Here is a 21638-nt window from a genome sequence, read left to right on the forward strand (position 1 = left end):
TTTATAAGAGAAAAATAAAAGCCATTAAAAATTCGATTAGTGCGGTGGGTCACTGTATTATATATGTTTTGTATGTACAGTCAACGGTAAAAATATGGGTGTACAAATCATTTCAAAAATATGTCCCATAACTCTTATGTCAGTGAATTAAGAACTATGGGACATATTTTTGAGTAAGTTGTCTACACCCATATTTTACCGTTGACTGTACTAATTGTACTGTACCTAATCTCTATTGTCAAGTTGAATCCCTATTTAAACCTGTGTAAGAGCCCACGACATGATCTAAACTTTGGTAAACTTTACATATTTTATGTCGTGGTTATGTCGTACTAACTATTAAGCGCCTGTTCCACAAGATACGTAAAACGATGATCAAAATGTTCCTTGGCAGCTTTCGCAGAAGTCGCTTATGCGGTATCGTCCCATTCGTTTTTCGTCAAGTTCTTAAATTAGTCCTATTCTGCTTTCGTCACTCATTATACATATAGGTATTGAAAGCCACCGACGATTGTCACGAATGTAGAATGGGTGACGAAAGCAGAATAGGACTAATTTAAGTTGACGAAAAACCAATGGAACGACCCAAGACGATACCGCTTATGCAAACCACAGATTTAGGATGACCATTACGCTCGCCCAGTAAGTTCGTGTTCTTCTCTCACGCTCACTGACCGTAAGCGTGAGCGAGATGGAAGTGCGATTAAGTTTTTAACTAGCAGAAACGTCTGCGAACGATGCTAATATTATTATTATTGAAATTGCGATTTTTTGACGTTTATGTAAATAAAAAAATTAAAAAAAAAACTGAAAAGAAAAAAACAAGTTCAGTAGTCGAGAACATTGAATCAGTTTAACATTTCATATGTCAATTTTGGACCTTGGAGTTTAAAAATAATGTCCAAATCGCTTGTGACGGATCCGGAACGAGGCATACGAATCGTTATGACACAGATAAAACAAACTATACATTCTTATACGAAACAGTAACTTCAACAGTCGGGACCCATTATTGTCGTCAACATTAGTGCCGCAGCCTAGACTTTTAATGGGTCCCGACTGTTGAAGTTGCTGTTTCGTATAAGAATGTATAGTTTGTTTTATCTGTGTCATAACGATTCGTATGCCTCGTTCCGGATCCGTCACAAGCGATTTGGACATTATTTTTAAACTCCAAGGTCCAAAATTGACATATGAAATGTTAAACTGATTCAATGTTCTCGACTACTGAACTTGTTTTTTTCTTTTCAGTTTTTTTTTTAATTTTTTTCTAAAGATAGCTGTTTTGCAGTCGGGTTTTTTTATTTTCTGAATTATCTTTTTTTTATTTAACACTTTTTAGTTAGTATATTATAAATGAAAAAACCGGCCAAGTGCGAGTCGGACTCGCGTTCCAAGGGTTCCGTATATTACACAATTTTTAACAATCCGGCCGGATTAAGATATTTTGATGCCCTAAAGCATTTCTAGGTGCCCCCTCTCCCTAGGGTCATCAAGATTACATTGATTTTTTGGTAAATTGAGAGAAGTTCATTGCCGCATTACAGCTGAGAATGGAAATCAGTCACATCATTTTACAGTGAAACCTGGTTAATTGGCACCTGGATAAATGGAAAACCTCAATAATTGCAACCAAAAGTCCGGTCCCGGTCCCTTGAGACCATAAAGCCTCTATAATTGAAATTTTGGAACCTCTATAATTGCAATTTAGATTTTAGTGCTTTTCGTAATTTTGCCTCTGTAATTGACCACATCGTAACTTAAGACCTCTATAATTGACACTGTGCTAAAAAAATCCGTTATTTTTGCTCTTGTTTTTACCTCTATTATTGAAACGAGTCTACTATTACCTCTGTAATTGAAATAATGTAGTTGTAGACAGTAGAAACAATATTTTAATAGCAATGATCATTTTATTTATATCTCCATCCAGAATTTAATTTATTTATTGGATATCTATCACAGCCTGTAGTAGGTGAAATAGTTTTGATCAATAAAAAACAAAGTATGCTTTTTACATTCTAATGAAACTTTCTTCTACAATTCAGGGGATGTTTAAATGATAAGAAAATAAAGTGGTAATTAATGTAGTGTAAAAGTGCAAGTATAGACAGAAGCAATATATAGACCAGAAACCCAGAACATAAGCGTGTAAATCTACTTTAAATGGTTATTTGCACCTCCATAAAAGAAATTTGTCAGAACGCAACCTCTATTAATGAAAACCTCTATAATTGATACAACGATTTTTTGAACCTCGTTAATTGACACGACCTGCTCAAATGAAAAACCTGGTTAATTGACAAAAACTGGCCGGTCCCTTGAGATTGCAATTATCCAGGTTCCACTGTATCACGAAAATTGACAGTGCCGCAGCAGTAATGTTGCAACAGAGTACCTAATGCTGTTGCAGTCGCCACCCGAATGTCACCTTTATCATAGCTTAGAAAGTAATAGAAACGCGAGCGAAGCGAGCGCGGAAATTATTCGATATAAAAACGCAATATGATAGACAGTTGTACATTTTTATTTTTAGTATGGAAATCAGTCACATCGTTTTATCACGGAAGTTGACAGCACTGCAGCAATAACGTTGTAACAGAATAATGTTGCTGCAGTCACCACCCGAATGTCACCTTTATCATACCTTATAAAGTTAATGAAAACGCGAGCGAAGCGAGCGCGAAAATTTTTCGATATAAAAACGCAATTTTACTTTTAGTCCCAACCAGGCGCGAATCCAGGATTTCATACAGAGAAGGGATGGGACAGTTTTCTATCAGCCTAGCTTCGCATAGGGCTCGATATTTAAGGGTCTCAGCGAGGTTGTTTTCATGCATAAAATATGCAAGAAAGCAGAGCTTGGAATTGAATTGGCGAAGTGTGAGAAAGGCAGTAGGCCCAGCTGCGAAAGAGGAAAGCTTGGATTTGGATCCACGCCCAAGTGTAATTAAGGCAGAAGATCAACTTTGCCGTAAGGCAGAAGGCCTCGCATAAGACCTAACGCCGAACCGCAAAAGAGTGGGTTGAAATCGAATTTATGCATGTAATCACGACTCTTCTACTGCTACCGATTGTTTCTTAAAGAATTACGCGCCATTATTTTTGCAAATTAGCTTTTGGACAGCTAAAAAAATCGTGTGGTAAAAACGATGTGTCTGTCCTTTTAAAATTTGTTCACCTTTTTCAACCTGGCATTTTGGTGCCCCCCCTGAACGTGGTGCCCTAAGCACGTGCTTGTTTTGCTTATTGGTCACAAAGTCTGGTTACAAGTTCAACCATTAAAGTCGACGAGTACAAAAAACTTTGAGCTAGCCCTCAATTTAACATTTTTTTTAAACATTATTTTTAATTTGACCTTACAATTACTCGTAAGTAGGTAAGACCGTTAAATATTTAAAATGATTATCTTATCAGAAAATTATCACCAATTACTCTAAGAAAACTACTACTCGTACTCTAAGTAATCTGGCACTGTTAACAATGTATTTTTTATGTGAAACGTGAGTGAAATCTCTTTAAAAAATCCGTAGGGGTCGGAACAAAAACTGTAATTAAGTCCGACTCACGCTTGACTGTACATTTCTAATAGGTTTCCTGTCATCTATAGGTATATACGTATTTTATGTATTTTTTTCAAAATTTTAGACCTAGTAGTTTCGGAGATAAGGGGGGGGGGGGGAATGGTCATTTTTTGCCTATTTTTTTCTTGAATAACTTCTAAACTGTTTATTACTTAGAAAATTATAAATTATTAGAAAATTATAAATAAAATATATTTCAGATCCTTATAATAAGCTCTTTCATTTGATATGTAACATGATATAGCTTGAAAAATTTAACATTTTCATTTTTTCATTTACCCCCCAAAAGTGGCCCCCATGTTTAAAATTCATTTGTTTACGTTACATGTCCGAATTTGGGTCACAAACTTACATATGTGTACCAAATTTCAACTTGATTGTTCCAGTAGTTCCGGAGAAAATCGGCTGTGACAGACGGACAGACAGACAGACAGACAGACGCACGAGTGATCCTATAAGGGTTCCGTTTTTTCCTTTTGAGGTGCGGAACTCTAAAAACTGTAAAAGAAACCTATAACTGATTTTTTTTTAATGCCTATTCAGTGATACCCCACTCGACATATTTCGTAAACTTTTTTTTTTCAATTTTGGCGTTTGGTTGTCGCCATATTGAATTTTGATTCCTGTCATGTCTTTAGTGACACACGCAAGAGTAAGACGGTTCGATTGACGTAAGAATTATCAAAATCGGTTCACGCGTTTGGTCTCTGGAGTGCCACATAGGAACAAAAACATACATACATACATACATACATACATACATACATATATAGGCTGATAAACACATTACCCTCCTTTGCGTCGCGCAGTCGGGTAATGATAAACACATTACCCTCCTTTGCGTCGCGCAGTCGGGTAAAAAATAGTGATAGTTTACATGAGCCTGAACTAAGGATTCCCTGTGTTTCAGGCGTAATTGAAGTGTGTAAAAGGGAAGCCATTATTATTATAAACATTTCATGTGCGTTCAAGAGGCAGACAAACGAAAAAACGTGACCACTTTTTATCTTCACAGCGAGCCGGCATGAATGTACAGTCAGCTGCAGATACATCGGAGCGGCTAAGACGCTCACAAATATCTGAACACGCCTCTATTGTCAAGGCGTTACAAGGCTGTTTGTACAAAAACGTAAATCGAGAAGCTGCATTTAATATTTAAGCGCTACCTACCTACTATTCATGCACATGGTCGCGCGCGATACTCAGCAATTAGAGACCGAGGAAGAAGAAGAAGAACGAATGATGCAGATTTTTCATGAATAAGGACCTTTTTGGAACATATGGTTAACATAACACGTTTTACTTATATTTGGTACAAAATTACCATAGGGTAAGGTCAAACCACTCCGAAGATTCATCCAAGATATGTTAATAAATGCAATTTTTATTGAAATCACGTCTCCGACGTTATTTTAGGCAACCTCCCGGTTGCCTGCCATTATCTTGCGTTTACTTAGGACTGAATTGATTGTGTAGTTGGGATTTTATGAAGATTGGTACGCTTTTTATGGAATATGTGACAGTGCCGGAGACACATTATCTTATGCTTATTTTATATTATGACACCCCATAGACTAGGAATCCTCTAGACCGAGTTTAGAGCAATTATTTCATGCAACCGATGATGCCAAAAGTGGGGTGCGCGGGACGAGGTGAGCGAAGTCCCGTGCCGTGATTGGTCCGTTCAAAGATACGGACGTCACACAAAGACACTTTCGACTCGAACATGGAGTAAATTTACCGTATGCGTGGCAGAGGGGGTAGCGCGACTATGATCAGTCTGGAGGATGTTTTGTCTGTGTGACACCCTAACTGGATACCGAAGAGTAGGTATAGACGCTTCGCGTAGGTACTTTAATTCCATATCATTGTTGTTAAGTGTACCAGGTTCATTAAGTACAAGATTCGAGGGGTACTCGAGCGACAAAATACTGAATTTATCTGGACTTCGTTCTCGTGATTAAAGTTTGTGATTGACATAAATCGAACTAACATGTTTTTCATTTCAGTCATATAAAATACTCAGAAAATACCTAAAATCCGTTGTATAGGCGTTAAAACATCTTATTCATTTGCTGTACTTAACACTTTATCTAAAATCCCGAAAACACAACAAAGCACGTTTTTTTTTGTGAAAGCGTCCACCTGTAAAAACCTATCTCACCCCTGTTTATCCTCGCAACCTTATAGGAAACTACTCCAAGATACGCACCGGGTCATTTTACGATGTTGTAAAAACTTCATTATTTTTCTAAAGAAAACGGCCCAGGATAGTTCGGGTTTACGCCCTCGTTATACGGCCGGATACGCTTTTACGCATCACGGCCTCTGCAATCACTGGAGGTGAATCAGAGAACAAGTTCTTGGGTGATGATTTTACACAGCTTACTTTGTACTAAAGCGGGTGAAAAGTAGCATGTAGTAAAATGTATTAGCTCGTAATAAAATTCTAATTGTAGACACCGCGCAAGTAAGGATATAGACGACTCGAATAAAAAGCTGCGATGTACAGTGAATTGTTGTATTCTTCAATAGGTATTAGTTTACAAGGGTTTTCTTCATGAAACGGTTAAGTGCAGAAGTGGTGGTTATTGTATGGAGGCTGATGACAGAGTGATTTAGCGAAAATTGAAAAGGTGGTTTAAATTTAAGTGCCTTGTTGTTAATTTATAATTTTAATTATTCTTTCAACGTACACATAGACATGCTGTACAATTGTATATAGTACATATATTTTATTAGACGAAGTGTGATAAAGTTATTTAATTAAATAAAGAAAATCTCTATTTTTTACCATATACGAAACGCAAGACATCTCATGATCGCGAAAAACCGTCGTAATATTTCTAAATACCCGGCTAATCCAATTTGTACAGTCCGCCACATATATGACAATGTGAATGAATACAAATCGTGTCCGACTGTACTAATGCCCGCGTTAGGTATCGTGGGCCGAGTAATTAATTTTCATTACCAAACTCTGGAGCGTCAGGAAAAAAGTTTTTCAATTACGCAGAAGTATCGCTAAACATGACATGGAAAGGTCGAGAGAGAAAACAATTTTCTCATAATATAAGAGCAACATCACATTTAAAATCTTGCTGGATTTTGAATATCACATGCTACTCGCATTTTATTACATTTATGGCTAATGGCAACACAAACGCATGACACATCTATAGTTTCGAATTTCTCCTCAGTATTAAACCTAAAACCAAAATAAAAACTATGTGGAACAACGAAAAATAAATAAATTAATTTACACCTTTAACACACACTCTATACACGAATAAAAAATAAATCTGTACTTTCATGCCTTATTTAAATATTTCACATACTTAACACAGAATTTAAAAAAAAATAACTAGTGAGCTGGTCCGTGGGTTATCAGGATTGAGCCAATTTTTGCAGTGAATCCGCAACCACATTCTCTGCGGGTCAGAACCTCTGACTTTCCATTGTCCAACTAAATTATACCGCATAGGTAACCGAAAATCTTGAATCGTTATACCTTTAGTTCATTCTATTTTCGCATTTTAGCCTTCAAACGCAAAACAGCCGTAAAAAGTATCAGAAAAGTCATTCAATTGTGTACTGATTTTCGCATGACAAACCATCGGGTGACTAGCAAAACTTACTAAGTACTATCAAAAAATTAAAGTAACAATGCACTTTTATTACACTTGTAACACGGTTTATTGTCCAATAATTTTAATGATGTTAGTTAGTGACTTTTGCTTATCACCCGACGAAATTTTAAATTCAATTTGGTGTTCCAATCGTCGTTCCAATTGTTATACCCATGTGGTGTACCTACATTTTTACCTTGGCGAGAAAGTGACTCCATTCACAGTCCATTGCGTTGCCGAGCCTTTAGGGACCTATCACACTTGCAATTTGCGAGCGAGCCGCGCGGTCTCTTCACTTTCAACTCGCTCTCAAATCGCCAGTCTGATTCCCTTTCACGTAGATATGACATTTTGCTTTGTATTTGTAAATAGCTTAAGTTACGTCCGAATGGCGACGTTGCTGTAGATATGGAAATACAGACGGTATAATATTTTGTTTTTCAGGTTTATTTTGCTAACTGTACCAGCTAATCCAGCGCGCATTCATGCCATACATGTAAGAGTCAACCGTGCGTCATAATCCAGGATGAAACTCCTATAAGCACGTAACTACGTTGAAAATTTAAAGGGCCATATGTACTGTACTTGTATCGTAAATAACTATTATGGTGGTCTGTCCTATAAAACTTTTATCTCATTAATTCGAAGTTGGAACGACAGCCATCGGCTGCGTAGAAAGAAGTTGATTAAAAAATATATTAGGTACTAATAACTTTATCAACCATCATTTATCACTCGCAGACGAGGATGCGGGCAGAACTAGAGTTACACATAAAAGATAGAAACATAAACCAGTAATAACTATGCTTAATAAACATTTAAACGTTTATAGGCATTTACAAACTTACGTATGAGCCATAACGTAGTTTAATGAGTTTTGAAGAGCTATTAAAAACGCTTTGGTATTCATGACATGACCGCTCTATTGCAATAATAATCACATCATAACATAACTATAAAATAACATAATACCTAATACATATAAACGTTGTAACAGGCTGAAGGCTGGGTAATAAAACTATGTATAACCTTTTAACTACATATCATTATACGAATTTAGCGAGTATTTGAAAAATGAGGGATCCTTTTCTTGTAAATGATAATATTGAAATACCTAACAACTAGGTACCACTTTCAGCTATAGTAGTCACGGGCAATAATATGCTACCCTTCGAAGGCCGCAAAAATGTGTGACAAGCTCTTCTGGCTCTACAAATAAGGTCGTGTCAGATATTTTTGCGGCCTTCGTTGTGTAACATATTATTGTAGGTGACTGTACCTAGTATAAAATAATTTTCCTAACAATTCACTTTTATAATCGTATATATGTCGGCGGCCGATCGTAAGATCAGGCAGATCGTAATGTTCCTGTGTAATGTTTTGATGATATAGTCACATTAAACCAATATATAGGTAAGATATTAGGTTCGTTAGGTTGCTTCAGATCCCTGAAGGGCAAACTGCACAGAAATAGGAGCCCCGCGAAGCGGGGCTCCGTCGACTCTGGGAGCGAGTCAAAGATTTTCACGTTTCACCAAGAAATTTCACGATATGCCTGATCTTAAGATCGGCCGCCGACATATATACTACATTCGTACATTCGTAGGTACGTGGAGTGTACCTACTAATAAATTCCCAAAAACAGAACATATTTTAAACGTGTGGCAATTTAACATATGCTATCATTTACCTATAATTTACCTACATCTACACGTGTCATATCAGTTAACCGTGGTGCGACAGCTGTCAAAATACGGAAGGAAATGCATGTGTCAGCATTCACGGCCCGTCGCCTTTGCAATGTACAGTCAGACTGTATAAACGAGTGGCACGTTATCGCTTTGAAATAACATTTGAACTGTACAAGGGAAGGCAAAAATACACACTTGATAAAGTCAGACCAAGAAAAGTCTGCAACAATTTTGATATCACACGAAGTGCAAGTGTTATTTTAAACGTCAATCTTCTATGAAATTATGACGTATGAATAACCGGTTAACCCCGGGTTAGTGAGATGGTGCAAGTGACGCTAAGTAGTATTTCCTACTTACTAAGTTATGCTACTTTGCAATAACATACGCGAGAAAGCTAATAAAGTTGTGTAAAAGCTCTAGATTTATTGCCTCGCCGCAGCTTTAAGTTTTAACCTCGCTTTAAAAGCTAGAACACTCGTGAACACAGTCTTTTGATAATCTTTTGTACCGGCGGCCAGACAAATTTGAGGAGTTCCCTCGATTCCTCGTGAATGCCATCATCAAAACTCGAGCTTGACAAAAATGTGGCTTAAAAACTTAACTTGATTAACATAACGAAGAGGACAAATCACCAAACGTGAACTACGCGTCGTTGAAGAGTTCCGTTCTGATCATCATCAGAAGTTCCACTTCATTAAATATCACTTTTTTGAATGTATTTTGATTAATTTGTTGATAAAAATACAAATATCACTATATGTATGCCTTTAATATTTGAGGAGTTCCCTCGATTCCTCGTGGATCCCATCATCAGAACTGGGTTTTGACAAAAACTGGTCCAATCTGTATGCATATACATACAATCAAAAAATTATTTTCAAAATCAGTCCCGTAATGACGGAGATATGGAGCAACAAACATAAAAAAAATACACAACCGAATTGATAACCTCCTTCTTTTGAGATTTGGAGGTCGGTAAAAAAATATTTTCTCGTGATATTTTTTACCCAGTAGCGAGTATTTTAAGTTTATTTTTATGGAACTATTTTTTATTACAGACGTATTATGTAGCGGTAGAGTGGGTGCACTATACGATTCATGATATAGGTACATATTTAGAGCCCGTTGACTTGACAGACGCACATTTGCTATTGGGGTATGGAACCTAGTAAACAATCATGATAATACTCTTTATTAATTTATTGTATAATATAAATTGTACAAAAGGCGAACTTAATGCCAGAATTCTCTACCAGTTAACCCTCGGGCAAAACAGAGATGCTTGTTCTCTTTTTTGCCCGAGGGAGGGAGTTTTGCTTGTTCTCTGGTAATAGGTGCAAGAAAAATTAAAAAACACGAAAAATTTATTTTATTTTCTCTGTTTGTATGAGGTAGCGATCTAGAATAATACATGAGACTTTAGAATAGAACTCTTTGAAAAGAAAACTTTGCGGTTCAAAACAGATCAAAGATGCTGTTTACCTACTTTTTCATTAGATAGTAACAAAATATCAAGAACTTTGGGTCACAAGCTAAAAACGTACCAGTACTATGTTCCACGAGCATAATAAGCATATTCGAACTTTGAAAATCTCCAATTCTCAATATGATTTATTTTAGGTAGTTTTACACATCACATCAGTAACAAACGAGTTTATAATCTTAATGTCCGAATAGGCCTTATCTCCTAAAGTTTAGATCATAATCTCAAAATTGATAAAAATACTAAAAAATCCCCAATTTCGCTTAATAAGCAATTCAGAGACTCACGTCCCCTAGGGATCTCCATTGTAACACAATTGCGGAACCCTCAGGTTATAAATTACTTATCATAATAACCTCATAACTATCCCATTTCTGTTTTTACAAAAGCAACTTTGTTCTAGAAATCACAAGGTTCAAATTGCATGAACTGTTACCGCAGATATGACGTTTGGAAACTGGCTGGTAATATGGCATTTCATAATATTGCGCGGTTCCAGAAAGGGTTCTGAACGATTGTAGAATTTTGTCTCATTGTTCCTTTTAAATAGCTGTTAAGTTAAGGCAGTTGATAAGATTTGGCTCCATGGAAAATTTAGGTACTCAAATGCAGATGTAGTGCATAATTATTTTCCATCGAATTTTCACGGAAACGTACGAACGTGTCTTGCCATTTCAGGGCATAGACTGCATCGAGCAAAATCAGCGAAAAAGGCAGTCACCGTTTAGTCGCTAGCGTTCACATCTCTTGATAAAAAAAAATATAATAAATGTCATTAATATCCCAAAGAGTGTGTTTACAACGAATCACCCTTGAAAATCTGAAATGTTTTACAATATAATAAATACACTTATGCAAAGTTGTACCTAAAACGTGATGAACGAGTGTCAGCGTTTAGTAAAATTTGTATAAAAAAATCGATGCTCATGCTATAAAATCGAGTGATTTCGAAAGCCAGATAACTGGACTACAACGAATCAGGCTTTTCCTATTTTTCCTCTTAAAGGCTACAGTGAAATTCAATCGTAAACGTAAACTTTCGTATAATTTCCATACATCCGCCATATCTGTCAAATTCTCCTTCTCCTCAGATGCCCGCTGTGGACCGTTGGAAGCGGACGCGTACTTCTTTTTTCCAAGTTGACAGTTCGATTTGGCATATATATTGACAGAAATTCATGTCCGTATACGAATGATGATGCCAGTGAAAAACTGTGTTCAAAATTAATAGGGTAAATAAATAACGTCACACGGAGATCTAGAGTCATTAAAATTTCGATTTATTTTTATTCACGAGTCATAATACTTAAAAAATATGACAAATTATTTAATAAAATATATTAATACAACCAAATCAGTATAATTAGCTTCTTCCTAATTCACTTAAAATGAAAAAAGTTTGAAGATTTGTTATTTCTTATTGGAATAAATTTTCATTGTGCTGGTATTCATATTACGTCATTTTAAAAACATATATGACATAATGTCAATATACTAGATAAACAATTTATCAACAAAATTCTTCACATTTTAGCCTAAACAATATAAACTATTAAAATTTTATTTATGAAGACGAAGCAATGTTGTTCACATAATTTCAGCAATAAAATTCTTAGTTTCAACCAGTTTTGTTGCTATTCTAAGATCTATCATGTCATGTGCTTTGAAAGTTAATGCAATGATATATCATCAAGAAATTGAAATCAAGACTCGACCTGCAGTTTCAGCGGGTTTTTGTGGCTATATCATCAGTTGAAAGAACGATATTTAAAGCCAGTGGCATCGCAGTGGTCTGGTTTACGAGTACCTATATTGGTTTCATGTGACGATGTTTATATAAATGTATCTATCAAACAACAACGTGCTTTTATTTCATTGATATTCGGTGCAAAACGATAACTCAGTAACGAAATAAAATTATCAGAAATGAATTTGGGTTTTTTCAGTGAACGTTTATATTTATGAAGTCGTTTATGAGGTCTTATGTCTTATCGGCGTGGCTTTGGCCTTTGGACATTTTTGTAATGCTTTGTAATAAGGTAGGTGAGGTATCTAAATCCCTAATTGTAATAGCTTTTTTTGAATGAATTACAATTTAATTATTTAAATAAAAAAGTGGTCCACAAACATACACATCCGCTTGGTCCGCTAAAATAATTTAAGTGCCCTACATAATAGGTATATTTAAGATTAACAATCAGTAAACATCATTAATTACGCTCAAATGCTTATGTTTCAGTACAAATTGGGTGAAATATTTCCGACATAAAACCTAAAGGTAAAAGTACAATTTGCTAAGTAAACTGTCAATCTAGATTAATTATAATAGAAAGAGTCTTATAAGTTAGCTTACTGAAGATTTTGAACAACAAATAGGTACTAAATAAAATACAATTTGTTTTTCCATGACTCATGTAGGCCGTATTTTACTATAGACCATTTTAAATCTAAGATGAAATTAATTCATGATAAAAGCTAATAAGGCCCGGTAGTATTTTCTGTTATTCTTGAACTTGTACTATGACTAATTGTAAGAAGGCCCACTGTCAGTGCCAGTAACAAGGCCCGGTTCCGAACCAACATGGTATGTTTTTTTTATAAAATGGATTTTTCAAAAGCTGTATTAAGAAACATGAACTAACTAACTAACTATTTTGGCTCAGCGATCCAAAGAGAGTCTTGGCCTCCGAAACGAGAGCGTGCCACCTGTCCCGCTCCTGCGCAACTTCCTGCCAGTTACTGACGCGAAGCTGAAGTAGATCCGCCGCCACACTGTCTTCCCAGCGATACCTGGGCCGACCCACCGGACGGCTACCAGTCGGACGTCCCAAGAACGCCTTCTTGACAGCCCGATCCTCTCCCATTCAGAGTAGGTGACCGAACCAGCGAAGTCTGTGCGCTTTCGTTTCGCCGATGATATTGGGTTTGGCCACTAACTCCTCGATCTCGGCATTTTTCCAGATCCTCCAGGTGCCGTTATCTCTCTGAATAGGTCCCAGGATCTTGCGATAAACTTTTCTCTCTGCTACCAGGAGCTGACCTTCTTCTTTTAGTGTTAGGGACCAGGCCTCACAGCCATACATTAGGATAGGCCGTATAACGGTTTTATATATCCGTAACTTTGTATGTTTGCTGAGAAGCCCGGACACCAACACTTTGTGGAGGGCTGCACTGCACCGCAGGGCGTTTTGGATGCGTATTTTGATCTCCTCCTCTCTGGTGTTTGTGTCGGTAACAGTAACAGCAACAGTAGCAGTGTAAGAAACATGAACAAATGAGAAATATACATTGAATTGGTTTGGTCATAATATCCTGATTATTAATAAAACTATTTCAGTTAATATAAAGGTGGGCCTTATATGCCTCACCTGACCTTATTCGTTCACATTTAGATCCTATAACTATATTTGGTCACTTTGGCCGTCACTATCTATTTGATGCCGATTGTACTAACAATTAAAAGTACAGCTCATATGTACTTTTACCTGTACTGAAACTTAAGCATTTGAGCGTAATTAATAATGTTCACTGATTATTAACATTACGTGTTAAAGAACTGTGTCCCGATTTGGGCCATGGTGCGTCCATTAATGAATCGCATACTAACGGATAGAGGTTTACGATTACATTCACAGAAAAATGATTATAGGCAACCCAATACTAGTGGCTTAGTTGCCGTTTAATGATTCTGAATCTGAAGATTCTTCTTGGATACTGTCAAATCTTATAAAATATGTCACCCATTTCTGTTCATGGAGGTTTTATTAGTTGTGTTAGATGCCTTGCATACCGTTATTACCAAATAATGGGCTGATAAGGCCCGGTAGCAACGAGATCGTACCGTATACCAAAAATAAGGGAAGAGGGGAAATGGTCGGCTCCCCGGTCCAATCTATGCTATATTTCTTCATGCTCTTAGCAACTAGGGCAAGTTATATATCATTTTTGTATAATCTAGGGACGAGGAATTCAGTTTTTAAATAATCGTTATAGGTATGTATAACGATTCATACAAATAAACTGATTTTTGCACAATAAATGAATATTATATGTATTTTTTTACAATCACAGTGTGGTGATTTGTACTAAATAAAAAAATTGTTAAATTTTGCTCATTTATTCTCCATTCTAAAAAGTATCACTATAAAATAGGCACTCATATATTTTTTCTGAATAATAATTGTGGCACCGCACGTGGCAAGTCAAACATTAAATATTGAAATAAAATTAAATAAAATAATCATCTGGCATTTGAAAAGTGTGAATACAATGTTTTTATATTTTACAGATAAATTACAGGTGATAATTTTACAAATGAAATGAGTTTCTGCCACCAGTGCCACCCTATTATAAAGCCTTAGAGGATATAACCAACGGAGACGCCATTTCTAAAATTTTCGGTACAAAATAGTCTGCCGTTTTTTGCGGGGGAGGGGCACATCAAATGTATAGGTACGTCAAGTCAGCCAAACGTCAGTCCATACATATGGTTGACATGTGGTTGACCATTGGCCGCCTATTTTCGACAGAGGGGAACGCCTGTTAATGGCGGCTCCATTGTTAATTACTCCGAGTATAAAGCAGTAGACTTTTTTAATAATAAGGTATGCCCACCAAATACGCTCATAAGAACGATATATTCTATCGATATAGGCTATGAACTATCTAATGATATACAGGGTGTAATCGTTAAGTGTAGTCAGGCTATAATTCCGTAAATATAACAGATATCAGAAAATTTCGAATTGATATAGAGAGCGCGTAATCCAATGAGTAAAATACATTAATATTTTTATTCATAAAAGCAGAAATATCCCAAACATTAACTTTAAACCCTCCCTAACTCCTAAATATTTAGTACGATGACTCACCCCTCAAAGAACGTTGGTGTCGTAAGAGATAAAACTGCTTGAGATTATTATTTAATAAACGGTAGTTTTATTATTCTATTACAGTTTACTATCGCAAATAATGAATCTCAAGCAGTTTTGTCTCTTAGGACACCGACGTTCTTTGAGGGGTGAGTCGTCGTACTAAATGTATGGGAGGGTTTGAAGTTAATGTTTGAGATATTTCTACTTTTATTTAAAAAAAGTTATAAATGTAATTTTACTCATTGGGTAACGCACTTTTGATATCAATTTGAAGTTTTCTGATATCTGTTATATTTACGGAATTATAGCCTGGCTACACTTAACGATTACACACTGTATAAGTTACTTCAGGACGCGCCATGGACCAGAACCCATACTATCCGGGACACAGTTCTTTAATATTATGTAGGGCTAAAAAGGCCCTCTGTCAGTGCGGGTGACAAGGCCCGGTCCTGGGCCTTATTGAACGTATGAGATGAAATCATCATCATCATTTCGGCCTATATACGTCCCACTGCTGAGCACAGGCCTCGTCTCATGCGCGAGAGGGCTTGGGCTATAGTCCCCACGCTAGCCCAATGCGGATTGGGATGAAATGAGATGAAATAGTACATTTATATATTTTAATATAGGTAATTATGAGTTATTTGATTTCCCAATAAGTTTTAAGTAAGCATCACTTACTGACTTACAAAAGTATAAGTGTAGTACCTGAATTTTATTAGATGTTTTTAAAGCTTTATTATTAACAGAGCTTTAAAAATTAAGTTATAAGTGAAATTAAATAAGCGTCTTTAGTTGTAAAAAAATATGTTACAAGACCTATAAGTAATAAAGGGATAATTTTAGATATAGTCCACTTTTTTCGAGTAGATAGATGAGATGATTTCTTATATTTTTAATAATAAAACTCCTAGGTTTAATTCGGTCTGTCTACAAACCGCATACCTACCATTGCCCACCACCACACTGTTAACTGACAGTCCGTAAACCTTATTACAAAAGGCATAAGGTCCACCGATGGACAGTTAAGAGCGTCGCCGTTTTGAACCTATCTTAATACAAAAGTCAACAACGAAAATAATTAATTACCTAATACGTCACATACCTATGACATGACATGAACAAACAAGGAAAGCTATATATAAAAAAGTGTTTTTTCTCTGTCTTCTCACAAAGGAAAGCTGTGACAGTTTGAATTCCTCAAAGAAGGTTAGTAGTTAACACTAAACTCGAAGCAGCACCTTTAAAAAAACATTAGGGGTCACTGACCTGTCCCAGTAAATTGAGGTAGTGTGCGTGAGCTGCGTTTGTGTGTGAAATGGGGTAATTTGACAGAATCTGAAAATTTACCCTCCTCTACGCCCTCTTAACGGCCGGATAGCAATCGTTACAAAACTGACGGTCAATGTCAAATCTCATACATTTTGTCAGGAATGTAACGGTTAGACGTTACTGAAACACGACTTAAGTCGCTATTTAAAGTGCAAGTTAAATTAAAATGCCCTTCAGTCAGTCTCGGTACAAAAAGTAGGTACTGAGGTTGACTGAATTAGCATGACGAATACGAACGTTTCCGAGAAAATACGATGGAAAACAATTATGCACTATGTCAGATCTGTAAGTGAGTTTTTGAAATTATTTCTGACTCCTTTGAAAACAGTTTTTCTTATCCCGAAAATAGTGTTCTTCCAAAAACAAAAGCTGCATTGATTTGACAATCTGTATTCATTTCTTTGTAAAATTTTGAGTTAAAAACCAGCAATAAAAAAATAAAAATAAAAAAGCCTTTTATTTCGAGTCCAATTCGTTACATTACATTTCAACAAAATATGTTAGCATCTATTTATAAGTATTTATTTAAAGTATATACTTAATGTAAATTTTTTATTATTTATTGTTATTGTTAAGTAAATTTTTCACATATTTTAAATATACAATTTATTAATTTTTTGTGGTGGACAAGAACCCCTCGTCGGGTGAAGGCCTCCTCCAAGGAATTCCATCTATCCCTGTTGGTAGCTATATATTTCCAGTTTGTACCGGCTGTTTTATTTATGTCATCAGTCCAACGGCTGCTTGGTTTCCCGGAGCGTCGTTTGCCTGCAGGTCCTTTCCAGGTGGTAGCTTTCAAAGTCCAGCGCGAGTCTGACTGCCTAGCGACATGTCCCGCCCGAGATGGACATATCTAACCCCAAGAAATTGATTTCGAAAATATTTAGTTTTAGTATTATATGAGGATATTGGGTATTACTTGAGGTATATTTCGCAAAAAATAGTTCAACAGTTTCGTATCTGGAGGAGTCCAAACTTGGTATGTTTTGAAAATTATTTTAATTTTAATTGAATGCAAGTGACGGAAATATAATAATGTGATATATTTTTAGAACCGGCTCAAAATGCCCTTTCATTTAATACCAAACACGATAGGTTTCTGAACAAGAATTTTTATTTTTCCATACAAAAAAAAGATGACGTCATAACTCCTTTCCGTTTGTTTTTTTTTATTGGTGCTACGGGTCAAATTGATTCAAATGGCCTAAAGATTAATCGTGCTGATTTTCATACCTTTAACACCATTTGCAGCTGATTCCCGAATTTCAGGCTGTACCGCTATCACTATATATTGTCTATGCACCTTCCTATAATTTTACTTCCAAGGTGTACAGCTAATGAAAGTTGAACCTTGAAAAAACAAATTTTCGTATTCTAGAAATCATAAAAAGTATAAAAATTATGCAGTCCTTGTAATCAAAGAGCCGCCTGCTACGGAATTTTTGAAATTGCCGCGTTTTTTCAGGTTCAACTTTCATTAGCCAGGCTCTATTGCGTGTGAGTATACAGTCACCTGCAATAATATGTTACTTTTCGAAGACCGCAAAAATATGTGACACGCTCTTATGGCTCTACAAATAACTAAGACCGTGTCAGATATTTTTGCGGCCTTCGTTGTGTAACATATTATTGCACTGCAAAAGAGAACTAGATGATATCTAATCTATAACGTATCTAGAATGGATCTAGTACAGTCAAGGAATTTAAATTCCGTCCCATTTCGTACTTTGTCACAGTGACAATCAATATGAAAGCCGCTAGAGACCTCATACGGTTGTCACTGTGACAAAGTACGAAATGGGTCGGAATTTAAATTCCTTGACTGTACGTGTCGTCTCTTGTGAATATCTTGAAGTTCGAATACGGCAGTGTACAAGTCCCATGTTGCTCACGATGGCGGACATGAAATAAAAAAGGAATGAGACGTTACAGTAAATTCTCCCATCAGAAGGCTCATAAGGCATCCGCCGATAAAAGAGGCTGTAACATGTGTCTTGGTTAGGGTTGCCTCTTTCGTTACGATTTAGAGTTGTGAGAACGCATCCATAATGAACGCAACCTAATATGGAGCATTCCATGAAATTGTCTACCGTTGTCCCGTACAAACGCGAAGTTTCTGAAGATTTAAAGGTATAAGAGTTTCCTTTTCTATGACAAATGGTCAAAAATATGCACAGAAAAATAATCGCCTGCTTTAAATGCTGCGAAAAAAGTCGCAACACAGGAAATAAAATGCGTTTGTACGGGACAGCCCGTGGAATGCTCCATATGCGGTCTCTATCGCGCCGCCTTGTCTCGCTCTTCGTTCGTGAATAAACGTAGAAATTAATGGCCGACTGAATGTAAAAACTAAATTAAGTAATAAAGTGCTAATTTAATTAGTCTGAGTATCTTTTCCCAAATATCACAATTGGCGACGAGGTTGGGATATCACAAGAGTATTTTAACCGAACCAGCGAAGTCTGTGGGCTTTCGTTTCGCCGATGATATTCAGCCTACTCGGAATGGGAGAGGATCGGGCTGTCAAGAGGGCGTTCTTGGGACGACAGACTGATAACCGTCCGGTGGGTCGGCCCAGGTCGCAGAATAAATAATAGTACTAGGTACAGAAGACTCACTCTCTGTGTCAACAAAACGCGTCTGTTACGATCAGGACAGATATGGCCGCTAGGTGGCGACAGCGCCACGCGCGGATTATGGCTAGCCATCAAAATTGGTGTGGAACTAATGTAGACACTAAAGTCTTAAAGGAAACTCGCAAAATGTATCTGTAGGTACATAAAAAAAACTTTGCTTATTCCTTTTAATCTTTTTTCTTCGCCAAGATTTAAAAAGAACACACACAAAATTAATGTTTTTTATACTATGTAGTTTCACAGTGTATTCGTTTTTTGACTGTAATACATTGTAAATAATATTAAATAAAAAAAAATCTTTAATTTTTTAAATTTAATATTATTTACAATTTAAATACTTTTATTTAAATTTAAATAAATCCACATCCCGTGACAACCCTTAAGCACACGTACGATTTACAACATCGCAATCAGACTTTACGAAACGTAACGTAACTCTTGCGTTATTGTTACGGAGTTAGTGTAACTTAGTGTAACTAAGGGTGGTATTCCACCTGTCCAATTTTTAGGGTTCCGTACCCAAAGGGTAAAACGGGACCCTATTACTAAGACTTCGCTGTCCGTCCGTCCGTCCGTCTGTCACCAGGCTGTATCTCACGAACCGTGATAGCTAGACAGTTGAAATGTTCACAGATGATGTATTTCTGTTGCCGCTATAACAACAAATAGGTACTAAAAACAGAATAAAATAAAGATTTAAATGGGGCTCCCATACAACAAACGTGATTTTTGACTAAAGTTAAGCAACGTCGGGAGGGGTCAGTACTTGGATGGGTGACCATTTTCTTTTTGCTTTTTTTTGTTTTTTTTTCCAATGTCAGTGCGTCTCACTCTCTTCTCTTAAATGAGATACTGCCGTATCTCAAGAGACGACACCTACTAGATCCATTCCAGATACGTTATACAGGGTGTTACTGACCATGGGGCTTTAAATCCAGGGCTCGATTCTACTCGCTAAACTGAGCTACTTTTATTATGGCACCAAAAAATTTTTTACTTTTTCATACATTTTGGCTGGTCAGATGTCGACGTTTTCTATGGAAAAGCCAAAAATTTTTCTCCGATTTTAGGGTTGGTCCCACAGTAAAAGTAGCTCAGTTTAGCGAGTAAAATCAAGCCCTGGAATTAAAGCCCCATGGTCAGACACATACTGTAGTTTAGATATCAACTTAGTTCTCTTTTGCATCGCAATTCGGGCAACCAATGTCACTTTTACGTTAGATAGTGTAAGATATCTATTAGATGTGAATTGGATCTCTAAGTCATATCCTGTGGAAATCGTTCAAGAGTATCTCCAGATTCGCGCAAATGTCAAATTTGACAGGTTAGATATTAAACATATTATCGTATCTTGGTGATGTCTAAAAGATATCTAATAGATGTCTATTTCAAAATCCAAATCGGGCCCAGAGTGAGACGCAATGACATTGGACCAATATATTGGACAGATGGAATGCCACTGTAACGCACATATTACTCCTACCTACCAACAAGCGTAACTGCGTATGAGTTTAATTGGCACTTATTACGTTTTTTTTTTAAGCGAAACGGTTGCGTAATAGCGGCCAGTGCTTGAGAAGCGATAAGTGTTAATTTTGTGGCAAAATTATGAGCGACGGCCCGATTCGAACGTTAAGATACGTCAAATATTATATGGATTAGATATGTCAGTGTCAAATGTGACGTTTTAGTTTGAAGAAACGTCAATTTTGACACATATCTAATCCATAGCGTATCAAAGGGGCTATTCATAAATTACGTTATTTCAAATTAGGGGTTTGGACATCGGATGATGGTAGCATGACGTAGGAGGAAACGGGGTTAAAAATTGATGACGTAATGTATGGACAGCCCCTGAGACGTTATATTTGACGTATCTTAAAGTTCGAAACGGGCCTTAAGTTCGTCGGTGATAGGTGTAGGTTTATTATGTTATAAGGGCATGTAGGCATGGATTTAAATTTAAATATTCTCAGGAGTAGGTCAATCGTAAATTAAAGTTCTATTTAGAGCCATATAACTTATATGAAATGTTAAAGACGCTATCCTTCGTTAGTTCCAATTTTCACCACCGCATGCGCTGCGATCGCCTTACTTACCCCCACCATACACTTCACACATAGCCAATAGGTCTACTAGAAAACATTTCATAATGGAAACGAATTACGTACAGCGGTTATTGCGTTCAAGTTAGTTACCTCAACTGGTTTACTCATACGTATACTTAAGAATTAAATCGTTTTATTGTAAAAAAAAACTTAAAGTATCACGTCGGGGTCACCACTTTAGCGGGACTGGATAGGGTGAGTAAAAGACTCCGTTGACTGGTAATCTTAGACTGATTTATTCGATCATACCTAAGTGTTTTATACATCTTGTTATCTTTACGATACATACACATAG

General features: G+C 36.5%; 1 protein-coding gene across 1 annotated transcript in view; it reads left to right on the forward strand.

Annotated features, from left to right (window-relative positions):
* The window catches only part of LOC134670651 (carboxypeptidase B-like), a 150100-nt gene extending 136361 nt beyond the window's left edge, over nt 1-13739 (forward strand). Inside the window, exon 7 of the mRNA XM_063528464.1 lies at nt 13728-13739. The gene's annotated coding sequence lies outside the window, so the exon portion shown is untranslated. The remainder of the gene's footprint in view (nt 1-13727) is intronic.
* Nucleotides 13740-21638: the final 7899 nt, after the last annotated feature.

Source organism: Cydia fagiglandana, chromosome 14 (genome assembly GCF_963556715.1).
Source record: "Cydia fagiglandana chromosome 14, ilCydFagi1.1, whole genome shotgun sequence".
Taxonomy (NCBI): domain Eukaryota; kingdom Metazoa; phylum Arthropoda; class Insecta; order Lepidoptera; family Tortricidae; genus Cydia; species Cydia fagiglandana.